Raw genomic sequence first — 6,166 nt, 5'->3', positions numbered from 1 at the left:
CATTAAAACAAATCAATATTTATATTACCGTATATACTTTTGTATAAGTAAACCCCCTACTTTTAGGAGGAAAATCAGGAAAAAAACAAAAACCCGCATATAAATCGAGTCTACTTCCTGAAAAAATGGGCAGCGTTTTGCCGCTAATTTTGAATTTAAAAGTTATAAAAAAGGAGGGAAATGAATACTTTTATTTTAAAAAACATCTTATTTTTATTTTTCTGTGATTGCGATTTTTGTAACGGGTTCAATTTCACTACAACATTTTCCGTTACTTGTTGCTTTCATTTCGATTTAATACCGATAAAATTTTACGCTGTAGCCATATTATATTATTTTTTAAAAAATGAGCATAAAACTAGTGATTATCAGGGAAATTTGAATACGGCGATTTCTGCACTTCTCGCGTAGTCGGCCGTTTGCTATAATTATTCAGCCTTTATTTCAGGCAGTAAGAGCATGTAAAGTTATAGCAGAATGTGTAAGTATTTACTCCTTTAGCATCTGCTTAAAAGACTTGGACTAAAATCAGGAAAAGTATGTGTTTCAAGTGCTTTTATTCTAAAAATTGTTACGAGAAAATATTCGGAAATTCTGCTCCGTGTATAAGTTATCCTGCCTTATCTTTAAAAGTCATTTTTTGCACTTCATTTCTCGACTATGCGAGTATATATGGCATTCAAAAATTCAAGGTCTTCTTTGAAACATAAGACTTCTTTCACTTATGTGATAGATAACTATTGCAATTCATAATCATACTTGTATTCTTTCAAAATGGATATGAAATTAACTTTTATTTAACTTTTTCACTCAATTTAAAGTTGAAGGTTAGGAAAGGTGTAAATCATTCATTTTCATAAAGCTGAATACATAATTAAAATTATCAGAACTATTACATAGATTTTATACAAACAGTCTTGCCTTAATCAGAATTTTAAAATGCCTGTAAATGAAAAGTCGATTTAATGTACCTACCTTGCTATGCCTTGTGGGTTCAAAATAATCCCTCTTGATTGCTCTCAGCCATTTTTCCTTCATTTCTTCATCTTTAGGGAAACTGTAGACACTTACAGCCATTCCATCTTTCTTGTAATTGCCTCTGCATCCTGGTACGCAACAAGGATGAGGCATATCCAATTATATAGTATCCAAACGTGTATATCTGTAAGACAAAATGTATTAATACTAACAAAAATATCTCACTTTTTTGTGTACATCCTTTATCAAACAACAGTGAAAGGCAAAAGTTCTGTGTTTAACTTACCTGTATCTTATTTTGCCCAAATGGTTGCACATAGCGCAAAGTGAGCTTTCAATTGCCTCGACTCGAATATCCTGCACTTGCTGTTTGCTGTGATACGAGGAAGGTAACGCCTATGAACTTATGATGCAAGGTAAGGAAACAGTAGATTCTTCAGCAATCGTTAAACTATTCGGTATTGACACATAGTGGTGAGGGAACTGATGTGATATACCCCACCCTTGGCGACTTTTTCCTGTTGGCGCCAAGAAAGCGTCGCCAAGAAAACGATGTATGACGACATATGTCATACATCGTTCTTAGCGATGCTTTTTTAGCGCCAACAGGAAAAAATCAGATAAAAAAACATGATCAAAGCACTTCAGAACACAATATATATAAAAACAACATAAAAGCACAACAAAAAACATCACGAATATATGCTTCAAAAATGTACAGGGCCGGGGTTTTTTGTAAACATATTAAAATACAATGAAATAAATTATTCTATTAATTACAAGTCGAAATTAATGCATTAATTTTTTTTTCATCATTTCTCCGGGATATGAGACCTCTGGCTCGCCAGTTATCCCTCCGACTGTTAATATACATTACAGTCGGAGTATGGTCACAGTCATGTATATTTTCAAGGAGACACCCAAGGGTGGCTCCTTCCGTTCAGTGTACAATAATGACACAGTTTTGAGCGTGAAATATGCACCATTATTGTGCAGGTTTATTAATAAAATTCAGCATTTTTAAGAGTACAACCGAAAGAACTTTCAATTGTTAACATAAAATTCAGTACCTAAAGGAGGCACGTTAATAGAATGTCTAAATAATTCGTGGCATCGATAAGAATTAACTTTTAGAACAAAATAACCGTACTATTTCTGTAAAATTAATTTACATACAGTAAAAATAAAGTTAAAAACTACAAGAACCCTTCAAGGATTTGCAAAAACAAAGAATTTTGGAAGTGAGAGGTTTTTTTTGAATTCTAAAATAAAGAAATTACCTTTTTATATGGTATAAATATTCACACTCAGTCTAAAACAATACATCATATGACAATGGCACGTTACAGATACACACCCAGGGGTCTGTCCAGGATTTTTCACAGGGTCCGTTTTTTGTGAAAAATCAATTATTTTTGTGAAAAATCAATTATTTTTGTGAAAAATCAATTAATTTTGTGAAAAATCAATTAATTTTGTGAAAAATCAAATTAAAAAAAAAAAAAATATTTTTTTTTGTAAAAACGAGATTTTTGAATTTGAGATGGCGCAACTGCATCATTGACACTTAATGTTGAGTGTTTTCCCTCTTTTCTGTTGAGAATATCATTCTTGAGTGTTTTTCGAGTATTGGAGTATGGGAGGGCGGCATCGCTCTTTGGGAGATGGGTATGCCTCAAGTATCAATACCTATTTACCATTCTACATTATGTTAAATTATACTAGAAATGTTATATGTATAGTATTTAAAATAATTGTAATAAAGAACTTCAGGCAGGGGTTCAGCATTTAACTTTTTGAACCAAGACATTGTTAAAAAATACAAAATTTCATTTCAAATTTACAAACTCCATGATTTTTACAAAAATAAACAAATATTTTAATTGTTGACCCCTTAACAAAGCGTACTAAACATCGAAAATTCGAAAAATCCAATTCCCATAGCGGATGCAAACAGATCGCAATCCTCGAAGTGAAAACATCAAAAGTATAAAAACGGCTTGTAAAATAAATATTTCTCACAACATAATTTTAGAATTGCACTTTAGAGTCCTATGATTAACATTTCATTAATGTCTGGACAGAGTTGAATCAAAAATAAATAAAAAATGAACCATCGGTTCAGCATTTAAATTTTTGACTCAAAAGAAAATGCAATTCCGCTTTAAAAACTTAAAATAAGCGTTGTTACAAAAATAAAGAGACTTTTCATTCATTTGCATCCTAATAAAGCGAAGTTAGCTTGAAAAAAAAAAAAGTATGATTCTCATATCGAATCTAAAAAGATTGCGCTTTTCAAAATGTAGGCATCTAAAGAAAAAAACGATGAATAAAATTAATTATCCTTTTTAGCATTGAAAAATCAAACCCATATAACTTTCTCCCAAAATAACAAGTAAACGTCGCTCCGCCAGACGCTAAGTAGCGATAAACAGTTAAACATCGATAAACAGTTAAACATCGCACCCGCCAGACGCTAAGTGACAGTGGCGATAAGTTTAAAGTTGGCAACCCTATATGAAGCGATCACATCCCCCCCCATCCCTTCTATCCTTTGCAGTTCTAAGTTCATTTCGCTGTATATTATTGTTTATTAAATCATGAGCGGGGAGAAAAGTGCTTACGGCCGACTTTTTCATAGAAGTTTGCAACAACACCGCTGCGTAAAACAGACAAGCAAAATTTTAAACCAAACTGACTTTCAGCTGTTAATTTCTTTCATAGAAACCAACAACAAGCATTATATTTATTTGGCCTTAGTAGTTATTTATCGCTTGCAGGAGCGTCTTTTTTTTTCTTTTGCAAAATTAGCAGGTTTTGTATAAGTTGATACCTCTAATTAAACTTTAAAAAAGGTTCCAAACATTATCGTTGGAAATATGCTGCATTATTTTAATTTGAGATTTGCTCTTCCAATAAACAATTTGTGAAAGATCCGTTTTTGTTTATCAGAATTTTGTGAAGGGTCCGTTTTGGTTGATCAGATTTTTGTGAAGGGTCCATTAACAGACCCAAATTTCCTCTGGCCAGACCCCTGACACCGCGTTGGAGTTAACTTTTAATTAACCTTCAAGTTTGAAGAAACTGGCATTTTCTAATGTTTTTACTTCAAAACACAACTACTGAATCTAAACTAACACAAAATAAGCATTTCTGTAAGGTATATTGCACAAAACAACACGTATCTCTCCTGCGTAAAACCAAGTAAAGAACCCAAGTAACCAAGTTTGCCTTCGCGTTGCCAACCACAGGTTAGTTTCACCAGGGATGCCAAGCTTAAAAATTTATCGCCTCATTGGCGAGAAAAATATTTCAATTTTGTGCAAAAAATCGGATGTCGCCAAATGGGGGGGGGGGGGTATATCACATCTGTACCGTGGTGAGCATTGCTGTAATGTTATTTCGAACTCTGTGTAATGTTATTTCGAAATGTTATTTCGAAGTGATTTGAATGGGAATGATTTGGCACAAAAAAAAAAGGTGCTATACTAAGGGTGCAGAAAATGTTTTTACTGCAAACATTTCTTCCAATCCAAATGAAAGTTTTGCCAAAATGTTATAATATGTTTGACCCTTCAGATGAAATTAATTCTGTATTATTATAGGTATAGAGAATTTTGGAACAGACAAATTGCACCGTTAAAAACATATAGGCTTGTCTAGGTCTAAAAAGTAAGTTAAGTAAATATGCATGTTAGTTTTAATCAAAGTCTTATATCTAATATATTTTTAATAAATTGTTTTCAAATATAAAAAGAACCGACTTCAAAAAACAAAGAGGAACTAAAAAGTAAAAAATAATTGGTCATACTTACAGAGGATTTCCTACCCAAACGTATAAATCAAATTTATTTTACCATTCCAGTACAAAAATCAACTAAACTAAACACCAAATTATAAAATAAACACTGATTTTAATTACTTTACAATAAATTATTTTAATACCTAACTAATTATACACGATCTCTACATTTTTAATAACCATTTGAAGTCGGGAACTCCTATAAACTACAACCTAACGTAACTGAGTAGGTTTAGTTTTAAAGACTTGCGCGTTTTGTTAAATTAGTGTTTAACTCAGGAATTGGTGGGTTGTCAGTTGTAGTCATTGTGATAATTTGGTAATTTACTTGTCCATCTTATGATAATTTTGCTTGGAAAAATGTTCTTAAAATTGGAATTGAAAAAGAACAAAATCGAATTTTTGAAAAATTGCTTCGAAGTGCACACCCCCCATGCTACAAACTAACTTAGTACTCAATTTCATGAAAATCGGCCAAAACGGTCTAAGTGCTATGTGCGTCACAGAGATTTAGACATCCAGACAGACTTTCAGCTTTATTATTAGTAAAGAAGCATCATTAGCCAATTTTAATTTTTAAAACCTTCAAAAAAAAAAAGAAAGAAGATTAATTTCTACAAGTGGCTTGAATTCTGATGCAACTAGATTGAAATTTTTGAGCGGATGAGCCAAAATGACGATCGTGCAATTCTGCTACTACATAATATAATATATATGCAATATTAGTGATGTCAAAGAGATAAAATTGCATTCCAAACAAAAAATGGAGGAGTTTTATGTAAGCAAATGCAATTGGATTTCAAAATGCATGAAATCAGGACGGAATTGTAAAAAACTGCCATAATGTGTAAATTTTACATGTATTAAAGTTGGAAAATATGCAGCTAGTAATAATAATAAAACAATCTATTCTAGTCCAACAGATGCAGCGATTTCACTTAGTGGAATGACAACAATGTCTATGTTTTCGAAACTTTATTGAAACATCGATGTTAGTGTCGAAGTTTTTCTATCATCAATGTTTTGCTTTCAACCATTCACGTCTATCACGTTGGAAGGAGTTTCCTTTTTGTTTTCTATAGAAGTAGACTTATACATCCTATGACATCTTATTAACTTAAGATTCAACAGTAAATTATCATATAAAAGAATCCAGTACAGTCAGATCTTTGTATTTTTTTGGCCCATTTCCAGATTTTTAAACTTTGACCATGTTTATCTCAGCGCCCTATCACTAAATAAGTACATAAATAAATAAGAACTTTTTTATAAAATGAAGAAATAACGTGGCCGTTCCTATGGCCTTATGACAAAAAAAAAAAAAAAAAAAAAATACAATTTTGATATGTGAAAAAATGCCGTTCCTTCAACCACCCCTCCTTGGGC

This window comes from Uloborus diversus, chromosome 4, assembly GCF_026930045.1.
Source record: "Uloborus diversus isolate 005 chromosome 4, Udiv.v.3.1, whole genome shotgun sequence".
Classification (NCBI taxonomy): Eukaryota; Metazoa; Arthropoda; class Arachnida; order Araneae; family Uloboridae; genus Uloborus; species Uloborus diversus.
This window is presented reverse-complemented; position numbering follows the sequence as displayed.